The 21,197-nt window shown below is 39.6% G+C and overlaps 1 protein-coding gene across 2 annotated transcripts in view; it reads left to right on the top strand.

The window, feature by feature from the left end:
* Positions 1 to 21,197, top strand: part of RELN (reelin) — a 297,263-nt gene that overhangs the window by 86,727 nt on the left and 189,339 nt on the right. The gene's annotated exons all lie outside the window — the stretch shown is intronic.

The raw sequence follows: 21,197 nt of genomic DNA, 5'->3' as shown, positions 1-21,197 counted from the left end.
CTCTGATATTATTCCCTTCCTATCTCTACTGGGAAGCTGCAGGTAAGTGCCCCACATAATCAGGTTGTTTCACCATTTAACATGTTGTAAAAAGTAAAAAGTGAGTGACTGACTTCTCTGAGAGCATAAGTTGCTGGTGGCGAACACAGTACCTGTTGACTGACTGATCTGTGGCTTTGATATTTCCCTTTTCCTATATAATGCACATTTTTCTGTACCGTTACAGTACATTCTTTATTAGCTCACTTTTTCTTCCAAATGTCTAACAGTAAATTGAGAAAAAAATAGTTTTGATGAGTGGTAACTAACTTCTGAGAATGTATTTGTTTCTCATTAACTTCTACAATGTACCAGATGTACCAGTATTCCCATTCACTATTTGACAAAAGTCAAATTTGATTAAATATTTGAGGAATTACTGACACTGTTTCACTTCTGTGTCAGAAAAGTTAGCCTCATAAAATAGTTGTATATACCTTGAGGAAAGCTGTCAGCTGTGTTTTTTTCTGTGGAAAATCTGTGAATTTTGTATTTCCTTTAATTCCTCTCTAAAAATAGTTTCCTTCGTTGCCCAAGTTGTAGCAGCTAAATTTTGTTCTTTGAGTTGCCTGAGAAAAATGAGATGAGATGTGCAAATCCTCTGCATACTCTTGCTTACTCCTTTTTTTGATTTTTGTTTTTCCTGATATTTTAAGAAATAATTGTCCTAGCTTGCACAGTGACTGTGAATGTATTTATTTCTATGAGATGTGACCCTCCATTGCGAGTTTTGAGGTCAGTTTATAACGTTATTCATTTTTCTGTGACTGATTTTTTTGTCCATGGTTTTGTATTAGGTTTTTTTTGTTCACATTTGTCATTGTTGAAGAAGAGATGATGAATAGCTCTATAGAAATACAAATATGTCCATGACTGCTGATTCCTATTTAAGTGAAATTAAAGGGACATTTTCTACGGCAATCTTGAAATCAATGGTAGGTTCATCATTGGCTTCAGTGAAAACAGAGTTAGGTCAGCACTAGTTTTGGAAATCCAACCTGTAATTCTCTGTTTGTACAAGCCATAATGCGCATTAGCACCTCTTCAAAACCAGTGGTGTTTGCATTATATTAGTAAAGTCCTTAGCCATGCTGCAGTGTGTGACAGAACATACGTAGCAGAAATCTGAATTTATTCTTGACTACATAATTTGCAATATGGATGTACACCTACGTGTGTCAGCAGCCCAGATGCAGAGACACAAAAACTGTCTTTCCTTGCTATCCACAACACTGGCAGGGCTGAGAGGTCTGACGCTGCGCCAACGAGCCCAGCAGCTTTACGGACTGTCTCACCCCGTGGGATAAGGATGCTCCATGAGTGACACTCATTTGTCTTTGAGGATGAGCAAAACAATGCAGTTTATATCAGTGTGGTGTTTTGTAAGACAAATTCAGACAAGGGTGGAAAAGCTCAGCTTCTCTGAAGTTGGTGTTTACTCCAGCATCACACTTGGCTGCAGGACTTCTGGAGAAATGTGACCATCAGTTGAAGGAAATGAAAGGAGGAGGAATATATTTTACCTCTAATCCTCCTCCACCCCGTTTTTTCTTCAGCTGCTCACACTTTCTTGCCTCAACTGTTGTTTCTCCTGCCTCCTAAATCACAAGTTGCAGTAAACAAAGCTATTTTTTTGGTGCAGTGTTAGTCTGTCTGCCTTACCCAGTTGTCTGACTTCAGAACTTCCAGAGAGTTGACTCTACCTAGTTCATCTCCATTTGCTGCTCTACTGCAAATAATTAACTTAAACAAGATTTTTTATCACTTGAGACTACCAGTCTAACTTAAATTGAATATAAATTAAATTTATTTTAAGTTTAATTTGATATAAATTAAAAATATTTATAAAAGGTACTTGAATTTATCAACTCTGTCAACAGTGCAACATAGGAAGAGCTTTCTACACTGTTGCCAGTACATCTGTGATTCAAATCAGCTCATTAGTCTTTGACCTCTCTTGGGATGGATAATAAGGTTATTAATTAGCGCCAGCTTTGGTGGTTCAATCTTTGCAGTGTTGATACCTCTCCCTGGACACTTCTGAGGAGGAGCTGCACAAAGGTCACCAAGTAAATCTCCCAAAGGTCACTGCATGGCTAGCTTTTATTAACTGCACATAGTATTCACCTGCTCTGGCTTCCACTGAGACCATGGACATGACACAGGGAAGCCAAGACCCTGTAGACATCATGGGCAAAATTGCGTCTTACTTCATCGATGCTTTTTGGTGTGCCATTCTAGAGGTCGGTCCTGAAAAAGACTGAACCCCTAAGAAACAAGGTTTGTGTGGTTATGCTGTCAGTCTTGTACCCATTGGTAATGAAACAAATGTGACAAAGGGGTTGAGATATCAAGATACTAAGTTTCATAAAAATCAGCAGCCAGGTAGAGCATTTATACCAGTAAATTTGGGCACTCCCAGCAACAGTCCTGCCTGCTGCAACATGATTGCCTATAACCTGCCAGAATTTTTTCTGGAATAAATTTGGCAGTTTCCAGCTACCCTGCATTTCCCAGGCATGGCTCAAGAGGATGGCTCCTGGCCATCAGTACAGCCAGCCATGGACACCTGCAGCATTGCTGCTGCTGCTGCTGTGGGAAAGGAGGGTGGCAAATCTTTCACCCTCTGGGATGAGGGGAACTGGGAATACTGTAGGGAGGGATGTGGGGATCTGTTCTGCAAGGGGCTCCTGCAGGGAAGATGGGCTTATTCCTGAATATGGGAGATGCAGTGATGCAGCAAACTGGGATTCACACCTCATACAGCAGCTTTCCAGCACAGCACTCGGTTTCTTTTCTTCCCTGGTGGAAGATTTCTCGCCTCTACAATTCGATGCAGTCCAGTTATTGTTATTGCACACAGCACTTGCTGAATCTGAACATAATTTTGCCTGTTGGAGCCATGCATCTTTCCTTGGCTCAGCATTTCACTCAGCAAGCTCCCTCCCCAATTTCCCTGGGACAAGGGATGGTGCAGAGCCCTGTGCTCCGTGGGGGAAGGCTGCTGGAGCCAACCTACTTCTGTGCAAAATCAGGCAATAGCCATTTTTTCACACTGACCATGTGCAAACTGTTGCTTATTTTCTTTTTTTTTTTTTTTGGTCAAAGTACTTTATTATGAATAATAAATAAACATTTAGAAGCACCCTTTTATAAAATACCCTTCTAACAGAAAAACAGAAAGCCACTGATGTGCCTGTAGTACACCTCAGTGTAGTCCTTCAGTATTTTTTTCACCATAGGTACGTCAAGATGAACTCAAGAACTAAAAGCTAAAATGCATCATTTATTGCAGAATAGTTTTCTTTGCAGTAGCTTAGGACTGTTTTAAACAAGTATTGGGCACCAGGAGCTCCTAAGCAAATTGCCAAGGTCTGTAAATGCTGTTTACCACCTCCTTTACACTAACGAGTTGTTTCTCTGATTGTGTGCAAATATTTGAAACATTATTTTCATAATCCTTCAGCTAGGTTTCACTGGTTGTAATTTCTGCTCTAAGCTCACGCTAACCTAGTTAAAGCTTAGCCTGTCAGGGGGATGATAATGGCTCTCAAGCAGGGTGGCACACTGGGTTACATCTAAGGTTGTTAAGCCCATTGTTTTATAGATGGCTTAACTTAATAGTTTGTAAAAGTGATAAAGCTGACCTAAATTGCAAAAGCATATTGCGTTTTGACCGTCAGCATGGTTTATGGCAGAAATTCCAGCTATAGAATAGGTTGCTATAGAAATTACTTTGGAAAATAAGGTGTGGGTTTTTTTATATAGCCATTTTTGCTAGTCATTGAACAGGTATCTTACAATTCTGATCGTGTCTGTTCATATATTCACCATAACCTCTATTAATAGTGGACAGATTTCAAAATAGATTTATCAGTTTGCAATATTTTAATTCTGCACAGTGTAATTATGTAGACATTTTCTGATCATTAGAGCATTATTTAAAAGCTACCTACCAAAGCTGGACTGGACTTTTGTAATGCTGCCTGCCTGGATCTGTAGGCAGTGTCCAATAACCCATGCAAGAGATGTGACCCATCACAACTGATCTTAAAATTCTGTACATTGAGAACTCTTTGAAAGTATTAAAAGGCCCAATTGTGTATTATTTGACACCTAATTAGCACAGCTTATGGTGCAAATGGTGAAAAGGAGACAGGAATAGCTGTGGTAGTGTCCTCCTGTGAAGACAGAGGTAAGAGAGCTGCGGTTGATGAGGCAGGGCACTGGCACATCGCTTCTCCTGAAGCAGGAGCAACTGGTTCTCAGCACAGCTTCTGGAAAAAGTTTGGGACTGAATGCTGAGGCAGACAGCTGAACTACTGAAAGAAACTTGGAAGGAACTTTCAGGAAAGGAGATGTGATTTTTCACTCAGGATATGCCTTTTCCCATAATCACCTACTGATACCACTCCTTTCTGGGAAATCTGAAGCACCCTGTTCCAGAACTGGTCTTTTCATGCCCATGTGTTTAAGCCTGTTTCTAGGAACTGGCAACTGTGTTAATGTATGAACTTGAAATATCATGCTGTGCAAACACTACAGAATATAAAGACTGTGATTGAGAGGCTTGGTTACCTATTTAAAGCATTTATAGAAAAGCTATGATAATAATTATGGAAATAGTGAAGAAACATCCAAGAAGATTACATGGTTTGCTATATTAGTCCTCCAGACAGGGTGGGAAAGGGCTATGTTGTCTGAAGGAACCACATTCCCCTGGTAAACCACTTAGCTAAACTGTCATTTAAGACACTGTTTACTGGGGTTTTTTTTCATTTGTTTGAAAGAAATATGGAGGATTATCTTCAAGGTTAATTGCACAATTCTGTTTACACTATATACAATGATAATACACGCAAATGTTGAAATTGGAGAGTAAACAGAAAATAGCAAATATCAGAACTAAGTTCCCTTAGGTTCCTTGTATTTATATATAATCACTCAACTCAATTACCTGATCTTGTAAATTTTTATCCCTCATGTTCTTATGATGAAACAGAATTGTACAATGAAATATATTGTTGTTCGTAGTATCCTAGTTGTTGCTATGGTTTGCAATCTTTGCAGTCAGTTGAAGAGCGTGTCATAACACACATGGAAACCTTAATGTATAGACAGCCTTGGCTTTGGGGTTCTGTGAAGCACCAGCTCCCTGCTTCAGTTAAGTGCTGCCCTTCTTTTCCTACTCTTTATTGCAAGGTAAGGGTGAAGTAGGATATTTCTTACCACTCTTTTTGATATTGGTGTGGACTCTGAGACAAGGGTTGTACAGGCACCAAATAAGATACAGTCCTTGTTTACAGTCAGGGTAGTCCTGACATTAGCCCAGTGTTGCAGTCTTTATATTTTTCCATACTGCTTATAAGTTATGCCTTGTGGAAAAAAATAAATCATCAGTAATTGTTCCTCATTGGTGTGCCAGTTTAGTGGAACTATGAAGAAAAATTACTCCTTTGCTTGGTTTTCCACTTCCCTGGGTAAAGGCATTGTTGTACCGTCAATCAGCATTATGTGTAACATTCTGAAAATCACGAGCCAATATTTGATTCAGATCTTGGCTCTGCTCTCACTACCCATTTTGATGTGGTGCCCAGATTACCTCCTTCATCTTCTGTGTTTGTTAATTTTCCAGTGACATGCAAACACCGAGCATGGAATCATTGTGGCTCCTCTAAGTACGACCCCAAGCAACATAGACTCAAATGACTGTGCAGAATTAGATTTAACTTCTCTATTAGTTATGTCTTAGTTTTATCTATTTTGTGTGGTGATAAAGCAAACAGAGATGACCAATGAGGAATTCTGGGTGTTTTCAGAAACTTTGTTAGCAGAAGATGGTAGCACAAAGTGTACTGTGATGGGGGAATATTCACAAGTGTTCAGAGCAAAGGAGGAAAACCATGAGGAAGGATGGAAGCTGTTTGCACCTGATTTTCCACTCCTCAAAGGGATTTTCAGTTGGTTTCAACTGGAGATAGGATATGTAGGTATCTCCAGGTAGGTTTTTATGTGTGAGCTGTGTGTCTATAACTGCCTTGAGAGTTAATGGGGGTGCAATCACAATCTGGCTCCATAGACATCTGGGGCCTGACATTGAGTTCTACATCTAGAGAGAGGTACCTGCAGGTCTAGAAGGTCTCCGTAGCTCCACTAATTTCCTTAGGACATTCCAAGTTATTTTAGATATATTTAGGCAGCTGAATCAAGCCCTAGGTCTCTACTGACCAAAATGGAGCACTAGCTACCAATCTCCCATGTAGACCTTTATATAGGCACCTATTTTAAGCTTTTTTAAATCTGGATCTGAATCCCACCCAGACAGACTCAGCTGCCTAAACATAAGCACCTTGTGCCAAATCACAAAAATGAATTTTTCATCCCCACGACCCTCAGCGGTCAGTAGCTTTGTCTGTTTCAAGAATTTCCGATGAGTGGGCTGCTGAACAGTTGAAATCTGCCGCAGGCTATGAATAAAAAAAGCAACTTTGTAAACTTCATAAAATCTTGCATTTTTTTTCCTTTCTCCTTGGAGGTAAAGCCTTTTGTCTAATATTCTCTTAGATGTCTGATACTCCTACTAAAAGCCCACTTTAATGAAAAGAATGTTCAATTTTTAACATTTTCTCCAAGTTTGCAGACAACTGGCCATTTGCTATTTTAGGATCCTCATGCTGTGTAGGGGCAAGAAAAGCAGAACCAACAAAGCCAGGAAGAATGGGTATGTGAACATTTATTAAAAAGAAAAGCACATGAAAATTCTATTGATAAGTTCGTTGGACTTAATTCAAAAGATGAGCAAAAAGCATAAAATGTTACTTTCATCAACATTGTGTAATGCCAGAATAGAAACTGCAAGATGATACAATATTAGGATGGTTTCTTTTCTTCGTATGATACAAATTTAATGTATCGTGTACTTGTAATGTATGATAGCAGAAGGCAGCTCAATATAGCCTTTGGCTACTCTGTTAAGATTTTGGCACAGTTCCACATAGGACTCTGGCACCTCCTGCATGAAATAAAATGAAATTCAGTCATTTGCTACCGGTATTATCTAAATAATAAACCAATCATGGTGAGAATTATTTCCTTTCTTACAAATGTTCATTTGGCAATTCTAGAAGCAGAGATTAGATTTTACTTTCTTCCCTTTCTGAGCAACGTGCCCATTATTTTTGTGCATGAGACCATCAATTCACAGTACAGTTATCAGTAGCTGTGTTTGTTTAAAATTCTCTCTTGAACTTTGTTTTTCTCTCTCTGAAATTTAACCTCAGGGTTCTTTTTCAGAGCATATTTTAGTTCATCAACAACATAAATCTTTATTTCATTCAAAGAGGTGCTTTGTCTTCCCCTTTTCTCAAGATGGCTTAATTTTGAAAACATGACTAGACTATAAAATATATTACACACACTCCAACAGTTCACTTCCACTAGGAGGTTTTCCTGTGTAACAGAGAAATTGAATGAAAACCATTTTGGCTGCTAATAACTGATCGATAACAAACCTTTCAAAATGACATCCTAGAAGAAGTATGCTTAATGAAATAGGTACAAAACGGGTTTTTGTGAATTCTTTTGGAAATGTTGGTTATACGAAAAGTGAGCAGTAAACATACATGGAACCATTCTATAGGGGCAAACATATAGTGCATGAAAGCATGAGTACAGGCAAAGGCAGAGGACAACTGTAAGAGAGGTTTTAGGAAGCTAAATTTCAGCACTGCAGGCAAACCCGTACAACCGGCCCCTGTCTGCGTGGAAGCCCTTTGTGGCTCTGGAATGTCCCCCGGTTGACTGGGAGAGTCTGATCATTTCAATGCCATCTCTCAAGTGGGTAATACAACAAGTGTCCAGTGCATGAATGAGTTTGAGATAAGTGTATTGTCTGTATATTTCTTTGGGAAGCGCTTGACTTCTTGCGAGGGACTATTACTAAATAACTTTGTGAAGAGCTCAGTACTGTAGGATGCTGAGCACTGGCCTTGATCCAGCAGAGCAATCATGCGTGTCCATGCTGCCATCAAAGGCACAGACAACATGTTTTGTATTTTTTAAAATTCCTGCCTTCAGATCACTAGTTTGAAATTTTGCTTTGTTTGTGTACACAGCTGAGGACATACAAGGATGCTCTGTCCATATTCTCAGGTCACACAAGTTAACTTACTTTCCTTGCCTTGTTTGTTAGGATGAATTTTAATACAGCAATCTACAAAGTATTAAGTAGACACGCAGTAATATTCAGCAAGACTTCATACATGTGTATAAGATGTGAAAACTTGGATATGATGGATGTGAAAATCCAGTAAGACAAAAAAAAGTCTCCCTTTTTTATAATACAATGGTCTCCTCATATTTAATTCTAGCAAAAGTTTAAAAACAACAACAAAAAGAAACCTTATGCTTGAAGCTACAAAAAACATTATATCAGCTTTTGCTGCCCACATGCTGGGAAAATTTGGATTTGAGTATTCAGAATGACCATGACCTCAAACTAGCTGACAGAGTGAACTCTAACACATCTCTCATAATTATTGTTTAAACTGTACTTAACATTAGGGTGTATCCCTCCCTTCTCAGTTTGAGAAACTCAAATCTATTATTAATATTTAGATAATTCTTATCTGTGGATATAGAATGAAATATAATTCAATCTGTTGACAATTATAAATTATAAAAGATTATAATAGTATTATATATAAAACAGTACAGAATAAATAATATAATAGTCCTTCTATAACTATATACATTATACAAATGTCGTCAGAATGGAATTGCACTAGAATTTGATAGTATCTGTCTTTAGCTGATTTTATTACAGTATTCACAAATGACAGTTAATTCTTTTGATGTCATTAAGAATACAAACATTGCTTATATGCAATGGTCTATATATTACCATATTGTGGTCTATGTATGTTCATGAACTCTGTCATCCAGAGCCACTGAGGTTAAGAGAGCTCCAAACCTTGCAGAGGTTTCTAACACCATCAATATTTGGCAGGTAAAAGAGAAAATATATAGAGGTAAATGAAATAGTTAATAATACTTCCCTTGCTTGGTTTTTCTTCCGTTCTTGACATTAAAGACATTTAAATCAGACTCTTTTAATAGTGCTCTCCCTTTTTCTCCACTGAATTGCACTATTTGTCCTCTTGAAAAATGGAAGTCATTCCTGAATGACTCCTGAACGGAGACTCACTTCTTTATCCAGTGCAGCATGTCGGTCTTGTCTCCTTTTCTCTTATGGCCTGGAATACCCCTTTTTGGAAATCTCCTTGGTAAGTGGCACGATCATCAGATGCACACAGCCACCCCCTGGTGAGCACCCTCCCTCCTCTACCATGGCAGCGTTGTCCTTTTTCCCTCCTCTACCATGGCAGCGTGGTCCTTTTTCCCTCCTCTACCATGGCAGCGTGGTTCTTTCCCTCCTCTACCATGGCAGCGTGGTCCTTTTTCCCTCCTCTACCATGGCAGCATGGTTCTTTCCCTCCTCTACCATGGCAGCGTGGTCCTTTCAGGCAGTAGCCCACATGGGGTCCATCTGTGTGATGAGAGAGCCGTCAGATTTTAATGGGTGTCTATTGCTAGCCTGCACAACAACGCACTGGAAACTTCTGTCCAGTGTGGAAGTAAAGAAGGTAATCTGAAAGAGACATGCACAATGTTAACTTTCAGAACTAATAAATGGTGCATCCATTTATCTGCCTTAAGAGCCCTGTTAAAAGGCCAGGACGGCTGTATTAAAGTGTTATACTACTTCCATCTCACTACGTGTGATTACTTAGACTGTAGCTGTGACGTATCAGTGGGCCTGTGAGCTGTTTGGGGCAGAGACAACACCATGGCAGGAGATTTTGGTCCAGCCAACTTCACACATCATCTGCTCAGCAGTTCCTGATGGGCAGCAGCTCAGTCATGGCAGCAGAAGTCTCAGACAGTGAAAGTTCTGTTCCATTCTGTTGTGATACAGAAGAGTTATCACCTAAGAGAAGGCTTGGAGATTCTACACTAATTCAAATAATAATAAATTTTATTTTAAGAGAAAATTATTGAAGTATTTCACATCACATTTCCTGGGTCTTGTTGCTGATTAATGGCTGTTCTGATAACATGTATTTTATGAACATTATGAAATAGGGTTTTCCTAACATGGCATTGTTTTCCTTATTGCTCTCGAGTGGTTTGGATCTTTCAGTTCTTATTAGAAATGTAACAAATACAACATTTTCTCTTACAGCCTTCTAAATATCCCTCTTAGCTCAACATAAGTTGTTTAGCCCAAGTAGTAATGTACATTTACTTGAGACATTTTCTGTGAAAAATGCATTTTTGAAGTCTTGAACAGTAAGCAGCTCTCCAGCATTCTCTGTGATTTCCCACCCAAATAGGGAGGAGTTTAGAATAGCAACTTTGAAGAAACGAATAACGGAAAAAAAGTCAACCTCTTTGTCTTTTTTTTTTTTTTTTCCAGTACTTAACTAGTTTGAGGTCAGCTTTTGCCCACATACAACACATCAGTTGCAGTGAGGAAGCAAAACCGTGCTCCATAAACTCACCCAGCTCCTATCAGCATTAATGTTTATGCAAAGGATTATAACTGATATGAACAAATTACTTTGCAGAACCTAATTACACATTCAAAGAGCAATGCCCTAAACATCCTAAAATACAAAAGATAAACAGTAGAAACACTTCCAATCAATATCACAGACTGTTTTGCAAAGCAGTGAAGATGGTAAGGCCATAATTTGAATGATGGTTTTAACAAGGAAATAGAGAGAGAATATGTATGGTGAGTTAAGCTGCATAAAGCCTTTCTTCTAAATCCAGATGTAGGCATTAACTTGCATATTTGAGATGGCATGCTTATTTGCTAAGTGCAAAGATGGTTAGAAAAAGGCTTTCCTGACTGAGGATAAAAGCTGGAGTACTCTTTAATTTTGGTTACTGCCAAGCTTATTTCAACAACCACAATAGTTATTTGGCTCCATACCAAAAAGTGGCAATACAGTACTTACATGTCTATGGATCAAAATTAGATGAAAAATTGCTGTTTCTCATCTCCAAAGCCATTTTCCGCACATTTTATAGGCCTCAAGATGCCTTTTGTAATATGTGATAACAGAGCCAACTGAAGCATCTGCCTGGGAAGAGATTACTTTAATTATGGACTCAATGTCCTATTTTCTGCAAGTGTTCCCCAGAGAATTTCTTACTGCTGGATGAGAGGTGTTATGATGCACATTAAAACCTACAAGTCAAACAAAAGAGGTTGTAAAAGTGAGACAAGGACACCCATAAAGTCTCCAGTCTTGTATTCAGTGGCTAAAAAAATAACCCTGAATTCTGTGATGATAACTTTTTAATTAACACCTGTTAAGATAAACTTCCAATAACACAGAGAAAAAAAAGAATGTTAAAAAAACTTATCGTTTTCTCCTAATCCTATTACTCTGTAAATTGATTGATCTATAAAAGCCTTTAAAATACTCGTGTTTTCCTTTTAATTTTTTCAACACAGTAGTAGTTACTAATGATGTAATGTGAAAAATGCAGCAAAGAGGTTTCTTGTTAGCTTCTATTTTTGTAACATGCAAAGTTTGTCATTAAGAATTCATTTGCCTTCCGCTGTAGTATCATTGATCACAATTAACTCACTTGATATTAAAGTGGATGTGCTGTATGCTCCTATAGAAATTCTGTGTAAATCACCATTGATTTAGCACAGTTTAATGGCTACTTAAAATATTTGTCATTCTCTCTTTATCAATTAGAAGAAAGCTTAGAGATGTTCATTAGCAGCTGTTGCAATGATGAGCTAAAAGTTTTTCTTTACACAAAATATGATGGAAGAGCTGTAAAGATGGCTTGAAGATGCTGTAACAGCATGTGAGGTACTGGGAAACTTCCCTAAAATTTGTAAGATTGCTAAAATTAAAATGGAAAATTACATCTCCAGAAGATACTAAAATTTTTAAAAACCCCAAACTTATTTAAAGCACGTTTAAGTCAGAGGGCCATATCTGATAGCATTTGGGAGTACTGTCTCTTTGATCCTGTATAATTATTAGAAAGGTTTATTGTCTCAAAACAGTAGAGTGAAAGCAATGCTCATCCTCTATAAATAACATCAGCTAGATGTTCGAACTGAGCATGTTGGGTAGGCGTCACACATGTCACTTCCTCGTGGTTTCCAACACCGTTTCAGGTGCCTGGGGAATACCTGCTCCAAGCCTGGTCTCTGCTGTTGCATAGCCTAAGTTTGGAAACCTGGTCACAGCGTGACGTGCTGGTGACTGTGGCTCAGAGATACCTGATCTGCATCTGTGGGATTTGGGTTTGGAGGTGGTAGCAGCTGTTCTGCCTGGGCTGTGGGTGTGCTCATTAACTCACATGAGGTAAGCTTTAGGTATTGGAAGGAGAAAGCCATCACAGGAGCCATCCCGGGGCAGGAGGAGCTGGAGGTCAGCTCTCTGCTGCGTACGACATGGCGTGACGTCCTGAAGCCTGTGGGCTGGAACAGGTACCTGTGCAGAGTCATGTGGACTCCAGCCCCATGGAAGAACTAAGGATTAAAACTCAGATCCCTTGTTTATCTGCTAGGTTCTTCCTTTTTGATTTTTTTTTTTCCAGACTCCTTCCTATGGCTTGAGAAGCTGCACAGTGCCAGGGTTTAATGGAAGGTTTTAGCTGATGAGTGAGTGGGAAAAGCCCTGCTCTGTGAAGGGAGATCCTTGGACCAAAGTGGGAACTGAGTCAGTATCAACTGTTTCTAGGCTTGCTGCTTTGCCTTTTGGTCTGTTGCTGAACAGATGAGGGAAAGGGTCACTGACTAACAGCCATGGTTTACTGAAGCAACTGAGGCAACTTTGCTTGGAGCTGCATTCAGGACGTTGTTGAGAGGCAGATGTGCAGGAGCATGGCTGGTCAGACACCGATGTCCCTTCTGGGAGTTTGGGAGAGACCCTCTGCCTTCACCAGGCTGTGGAAACTGCACGTGCCTGAGCCCATATGCCTAGGAAACTTTCTGTGAGACACCCTGGTGCATCTGGAGCTGGGCTCCCTGGGCTGCTCTCCCAGGCTTGCGTGCCCTACATACCTCCAGATCCCCTTGCGGCACTGGAGTCATGCTGAAAGTCATGCGAAATTTCACAGTGATGTCTGCAAGGGCAAATATTTCAGCTGTGACACTCTTCCTTGCCAGCAGCCATGAAATCTGTTTGGGTATTTTCTTGCTTGCCAGGGAGAGCTGACCTTTCCCTTGGGTGAGGTGCCCTGCCTTGGAGCTACTGCCCCTTCACTCCCAAAGCTGGCACTCTTTTGTTGGTCATCAATGGTTTTAGCCAGAGCTTTGTGTTTTAAATAGTATGGACAATTAGGTCACCACTCCAATTATCTATGGGCAAATTGTTGTCTTTTTTGTTTTAAGGAGTCTATTTTGGAGTGACCTCCACAGAAAAAAGGTTCCAAGAGGCTGGACCCCTGTTGTTACTTAACATGATGAAAACATCATTGCTTAAGCAAATGGTGGTGTGTCTCCTGGTGGCTTTGAGCAATGGGTTTCTCACTCTGTGGAGCCTTTAACTTGTTAGGGTACTTTTTTTTCTGGTTGTTCTCAGCAAACAGGAGTCCCAGAGTCAAATGAGTAAAGGGATGGAAAAGACAGCTCTGTTTCTCAGTTGCTCTTTGCATTATGAGCTAATGTTGGCTGTAGCGCATGTCCCTCTCCTGCTAGCTTAGCCTGGCTGCCACAGTCACCGCCAGGAGGTCTCTGCCCATCTGGACAGGAGGCAATAACTGCGCTGCGGTGGCTCCTGCCTCCTCCGCCAGCAGAGATCCGCAGCTTGGAGTGCCGGGGAAGGGAGGAAATGGTGTCCTAATCACCTCTCCGCCCTCGCAAAGCCATGTGAAGTGTCCCTTGACTGGGAACCACTAGCTTAGCACTGTAAGCAGTTGTCTGTGCTGACGCGTGAGGAACATTGGCTTTATTTCTTATGGGGGGAGAGCAAATAGATCTGAAGTCAACGATGACACTGTCTTTGTTCTGAAGTACCTTGAGAATACATTTCATCTTTTCTAGCCTGTGCAAGGATTTCAGTACCTTTTACTAGGGAATACGAAATGTGTTCTCACAAATATTTCTCTCTGTGTGGGTTTTTCCTTAACATATCTTTTTCTTTTCCTCCCTCCCCCATCCCCTGTCCCCCAAATAATGCACAGAACATTGTCAGCCTTTTCTCCTCCTTATGAGGCTCATCTGTAGCTCTCCTGTGACAGCAGCATACCTGGCAACAGTGAAAAATGTCACAATCTTGGCAGGGCACTGTGGTCGCTGTTGGTCATGCTTCAGAAAAGTGCAAATTTTTAACGTTAATTTTCTGAAAATGAATACATTCCTGATGTGTCTGTTAGTACATTTATTTGTGCCTTTAAAACAATGATCATTGTGATAGTGAGGCCAAATTTAATCTAACTTTGCAGTGCCATATGGCACGACCTGTAGACACTAAGACTCTGGGAGTTCATGCATCAGATTGCCAGACTGATGTGGTGGATAAGTAGATTGTCATAAAAGTCATTAGTTTCAATGCATATAGATTGCACTTGGCCTTTTTTGTTGTTAAGCTTTTAAGGGTTGATCTTTTAATGCTTTGTTGTGATGCACGTATGTTTTAGCTGAATGAAATAAAAATAACAAAAAGATCTCACTCTTGCTACAATTTAGAACATGTCAGGGATATTTTCTTATATTTGTAAGGATATTTCCATGGCTGATTTGTAAGCCACCAGGTGTCTAACCAGTAGTTAGGATTACTGTTTGTGAATATGTTCAGAGCTTTGGAATACTTTTGACTACAAGTCCCCGTGGACTATGATAAGAAATTAAAAATTAAAATAAAATCAGAAACAAGTATTTCTGAGGTTGACAGATGTTGTGTAATTGGATATAGATGACTATTGGATGACTATTACATTTGTCAGTAAAGGTAGTTTTGTGCAGTAGTTTAGTTTGGTAAAGGTAGATTATTTGCATCTGCAGCTCACAGCTCCCGGTCTACATCTGCGTCATAGGTAGTTGAGCTGGATTTCAGAGCTGGATTTTTGTCCTCTTTTTGGCAGTAAGATTTTTCTGGTCCACAATGTGACTTGTAGTGTGAATTCCCAGCTGGAACTGTCAGGGAGTGCCAAAGCCAGGACAGAGGAGTTAACCCTTCCCGGTGATGATCCATCCCTTTTACGCGGCAGCTGGTCCTGGAGCTGCGCATGCCCCGGACCTCCAAGGGTTGTGGCACGTGTGGTGGGGCTCTCAGCCACGTGGAGGTTGGGCTGTGTAGCTGGTAAGTCCAGGAGCACTGAACACCCAGTGACAGAGGGAAAGGTACAAACCTCAGCTGAAAAATGAACGTTAAGCCAAGTGTATGAAGTTTTCATGAGACTGATTAGATTTTCAGATAGTAACAAAATCACAGGGCACACGAAGCTCAGCATTTGCCAGTGCTGGAAGCTCTGCATTACTCTGTTTAGCAGTGCTTTAATAATACCTGTGAACTTTCAGATTATATTTAAAAAAGGAATACATAGACTTTTAATAAACCTTGTTTCTTTTTTTTTTTTAATTGGCAGAATAATAATGTTATCAGGACTTATTCTTTGTGTGAAATTGTGAGCGCAGAATACATTTCATGGTTGATTTATGAGCCCCTTGAAAATATGGTTTATAATGAAATTCTGACAGACCCTTAACAAAATTAGCATAACAAATAGCAATGTAATAATACCTTTTATGCCTGTGCATTCCCGCAGGTTTACTCTCCCTAGGCTCTTGCCAAAGGCCAAGAGCACTTCCAGCCAGGGCTGGGCAGCATACCGTGGAGAATGCACCCGCGGAAAGTTGACTGCCTGCTCCACGTAGGTGAAGTTATGCACTCAGAGAGTCTGTATGGGTGAGGTTAAATCAGCAGTGGTGTTACCAAAATAGCATCAAACTAAGAATAGCTGTCTTCAGCTATAGAGTGATTGCGGTCTACGAAGGCAAAACACGAAAAGTGCAACTTTTGCTGCTGGTAGTACTTAATTTCAGGTTTTTGTTAGCATTAGGAAACATAGCTGAGATAGTAGCTAGAAAAACAGTAATAGCTTGGGCTGTCATTGTTGTGTAAGAAGCCTATATTTATCTTTATAGTTTAAAGCTTTATTTTGATGAATTTTACAGTTGAGTCAGGTCTCTACAGACTGAACTGATGCTTTGCCTGTATCTAATGCTTGCAATTCATGAGATTATATTCTGCCACTATGTTTCTTTGGGAACATTTCCTTTTTGTATAGAATAACCTGTGCCGAAGTTGGATAACTGGGTCAGGCACAGGATTTTTTTATGTGGAAAATTCTGGGCTGTGGCCATCTCAGATTTAATGTACGTAACACCAGCGGTTTGCCACTAGAAATTTTGAGGGCATTATACTGACCTCAATCTGCTCACGCAACCACTGAAACAAATTAAAGAGCAGAAGCGCCGTGCAGCTGTATGTAAAGGGCTGTTGGAGGCTGTTGCCATAAAAAGCAAGGGGAAGACCTACAGTGAGTAGCATAATCTTTGGTCTCCCAGTGACTGATACACAGTTACGGATAGATGAAGCTAAATTTTAGCATTGATGTTCATATATGTAGCGTATAATTATATTTTTATTCTAAAAACATAGTTAAAACAATGTTAGACTAAGTGGTTTCTTTTCAAAGGAAAAGTTAAAATGGGAGATATAATTCCAGATCAGATAGTTAGAAAGAACCGTTTACTGTGCTTCCCGTTAGCAAATCTTTAGGGTTATTTTGGGACATACAAAAATGGCTGGGAACAGAAAAAGCAATGTGGGAAATAAAAAAGAGGAGTGAGCTTGTGGTGAGACAGCAAAGCTCATGGAAGTGCAGGTTAACTCACTCCTTGGAAGAGTTTGTGCAGAAAGTGAGCACCCTGCCTACAGAAATTTTGGGAAAAGTAGAAACCATTGAGTGACAACTTCTTTATTCTTCCAGAGCTGTTTTGTTTAATTTTACTGGCACATCTATGCCTGTGGCGATCATCAAATCTCCACTATCAAAATGTCAGATTAGGAGGTAACTCAGCACTGGAGATCACTCGTTTACTGGGGAGAGGAGCAGAGGTGGAGGAGCCGGAACAGTTGGGGAAGTCCAAACCAAGGCTCGACACAGATCTGTTCTAATAATTCAAGCAATTTTATTTCTTTTTTTTAAGCACTGTTTGGTAACTAAGATAAAAACTGATGACGAAAAGGTTTTATCATAATGTGTTTGAAATGGGCGCAATGGCCATCTCCTGCACTCAGCCTCAGCCCTCAGCTTTCTCACTGAGACCTTTAACAGCGGAATTTGTCCTTTGTGTTAATAGACTTATGAAGGAATAAAACAGCTGCCCTGAGTGCAATAGCATACAAATTGTCAGACTGCTATTTTTCCCTTTTTTTTTGACTGGCCAGGCTAACTATCCTGAAAGAGCTATATTTGGGCTTCAGCCAACATGGTCAGGTGTATGGTCCATTAACCAGATTTCTTAGGCTTACAATCTTGCTCTTTTGAGGACAATTACTTTTCTCTGACCGTGTCCTCTGTAGCCATTAGCAGATCCAAGAAGGAGGGAGAGAGATTTGTGCCCAACTTTATGTGAGGGGCTTCCCTGTTGGGGGTCACATGTCAGGGCTACGCTGCAGTTTCTGGGGAAGCAAACGTCTTTTTTCGTGGTTGTTACATCCATGACACCACTCATGACCTACACAACAGGGTCATAATCCAGCTTTGTAGCTGCTACCTCACAAATTGTGCAGCATATGAAATTGGATCTCTAAAGGATTCAAAAACTTATAGCCAATACTTATAATTGGAGGTGGGTTTACTATTTCTCATACACAGACAAAAAGATATATAACTCGTGCTGAGTATTTGCAGAAAAGCCAACACTTGAAATAATTAAATTCCCCCAAATACTACAAAGTAGGCCATAAGAAACAAATTAGCTGGTTTCCCTGCCAAAGACTCTCACCCTTAACAACTCTAAACTATCTTTACTGTGAGATGATTTGTAAATTAATAATTCATTTCCCTACAATTTTAATTTTCCTAAGGAAAAGGTTTTCTAATCTCTGTTAGACCAGATTCCGCTATTTTAAATCACATTGCACAGGACAGTACTGCAGGAGTAGTGAACCTCACTGAGAGTATTGTATTGGTGTACACACGTGGCACGAGATCTTCTCATGAGATAAGGTGTTGATAACTCAAAGTGAGTGAGCTCTCAGGGCCTGGGTCTTCATAGTTGGTTGTGGAGCTACAGCAGCACTACTAGCTGTTGGGATAGTTGCCTACGCAGTCAAGTCACTAACTCGTAGGAGCAGATGTGTAATTCAGAAATGTCCCTACTGGAGTACGAGCTGTTGCGATAGATGCCTATACAGTCAAGTCAATAACTTGTAGGAGCAGATGGGTAATTCAGAAATGCAGGTACCAGAGCGGTTTGGCATGTTGGGTTGTTGGACTGTGTATAATGTCGAGGATGACATAGCCGCAATATTTTCTTTGCAATTTGCTTCCTTTTTTAAAGAAATAAGGTCTAATCCAAACCCAGTTAATCTGGTCTGATATATATGATGTGATTTTATAAAATTTCTTCATCAGAAGTTTCACATTTTTACCAGAAATGGCAGGTATTTATAATTTGCTGCACAAGTAGTTTAAGTATTTTAGCTTAGTTTAGAATGAATTAATGGCTTGTTATTTATTGCCTAATGCTCTATAGGAGTGATTTATAAAGCCATTCTCTGCACTGCTTGTTACTTTGCATTCTCTGTGTTAGAGGTATCATCAATATCATTAAATGAATTCCCAGTGACATTGCTCTGGAACTATGGGTTTTGATATAAGGGTAACGGAACATAAATCAAGAATTATGTTTAATTCATAAGAGGCACCAATTTCTCATTTAGGTGTAGGCTGGGCTAGAAGGTGTCAAAAATATGCTTTACAATACCTCTTCTGATGGCATTTCAGACCCTCTCTATATGCCCTTATGTTCTGAATGAGAATAATGTATGGCAATACAGTGCAGTTTGTCAAGTGAATAGCATTTGTGTTTTTATTTATTTGGGTGCAAATGGTATCATTATTTTTACCACAAGCCAAAAAGGAATATATTTACATGAATATACTTAAAATGATCCTTAAGGGAATCTATAAATTTAAAGATAAGTCTTGCCTATTCTGTGCAATAAATACTATTGTTGATTATTTAAATTATGCTTTAAAAAATCTAATACTTTGTAGTATTTCTTACTGTTATTTTTACTTCTCTCCCTGCAGAAATATAAATAAACCCTCTCTTCATTATAGTCTTTCTTTATTTACCTCTTTAAATTCCTCTTGAATTAGTGCATTGATATCCAGAGCATCAAAAAGCCTGTAAAAATATTTATCTAGTATGTGTTTACTTTTTATTAATTTTATGTAAATATTTCTGTCCCCTTTAGATTTTGTAAAAAAATTATTCTTACAAAGCCAAAATTCAGGATCAGCCCTGACTTGAAAATGTGCTTTTACCTCAGTATTATTCCTAGTGTATATGAACTCTTGACAGTGTCATTCACATACAACGGTAATTTTGAAGCAAGAAGATTTAACTCTTTGTGCTATTAATGCAGTTTATTAGAAGTGCTAATTATGCAAGATCTATGGATGACTCCAGGGCTGTCATTCACTAGAACTTTGTTCTTTGCCTAGCTGCAAGAAGTGGGACATATTCTCTTTGACATTTCTTGGAGTTACCAAAATAACCATCACGTATTTTAAATGTATGACTGAAAGGAGTTACATTCATGGGACAATACTAATGTTTACACCTAAATCAAAACTAGAAAAAACCCCTGTTTTGTGAAAATGAAGGAATGCTTTTTGTTCACTATTTTAAACTTTTGTTCTCAGTTGCAACAAAGCACTATAAAACAAATAGTATATCACTGGACAGGGAGAGAAATCAGACTTCAGGCTCCTTATGTCACAGCTGCCGTGCCCTGTCCTCTGTGAATAGAAATTTGGAATAAGCATGGATCAATGCTTATCAATGTATTCCTCACCTCAGCCACCTGCCCTTTGTCTGGAGCGGTGGAGGCAGGAGACATCCCACCGCCCCTCTGCCCCCCGACGCTAGGGCTGTGCTGCCCGTGCAGGGGGGCAGCAACCCCCTGCCCCTGGCCAGCAGAAGCGTGGTGGCAGTAGGAAGTCTGGGAAGATGGTTATATTTTTCCTTCCTAAATGGCTTTTCTTTTTAAAATTATCACAAAGTTTATCCTTCAGTATAATTAAAGATATGAACATTTAAAGGAAATATTTTCTCTGTTCTAAGTCATGCTTTTATTGTTTCATTTGGTGAAAACTTCGGAGTGCCTGGGTTTCTTTCTGACATGCAAAGAAAGCACATTTCAGAGCCCTGACATGCCTCTCAAAATGAGATTTCTGTTCTCTTTACAGGCCTGACTAAAGGGCTAGGGCCATAAAGAATCAAAAGCTAAAAGCTTTATTAACAGACAATATTTGACCTTTCACTAAGATCAGAAGAACATTTGTGTTGGCATGAAGGAAAAAATCATATATTTAAACATATGATAAAATTTTGTACACAAAGCTGGAAGAGATTTTTTTTTTTTCCATTTTCATTTAAAAATATGTCAGAAGGGAAGTTTTGGCTTTAATATTATCTTTTTAGCTTAGTTTTGCAGTTTAAAATTCTATCCAATTTGTAAACAAGACTGAGACACTCTTTAAGAACAAAAAGCATCTCTAATGTGAAAATCCGAAACTCCCATTAGTACTTTATCGGTCCCAAATCTTTAAAAATGCTTTATCCCAAACACCTCACTGCTCCTTCTCTCCCCTGCAATGATGGCTTGTTGGCCACCTGACATCTAGCAGCCTTTCCTCCCACTGTTGTGCTGGGTGATGTTAAGGATGTGAGCGGTGAGTTTTGGGAAGATCTGTGAACCCTGAGGGATCCCTTGGTCTCACAGGAGGTTGTGGCCCACAGAGTTCCAGGTCTTCCTTACAGGACCCTGGGCATTCCTCCCACCTCTGCTGGCAGCCAGCCCTCAAACTGC

This window comes from Balearica regulorum, chromosome 1 (assembly GCF_011004875.1).
Source record: "Balearica regulorum gibbericeps isolate bBalReg1 chromosome 1, bBalReg1.pri, whole genome shotgun sequence".
In the NCBI taxonomy this organism is placed as follows: domain Eukaryota; kingdom Metazoa; phylum Chordata; class Aves; order Gruiformes; family Gruidae; genus Balearica; species Balearica regulorum.
Note: the sequence above shows the minus strand (reverse complement) of the source record. Positions and strands in the feature narration are given on the sequence as shown.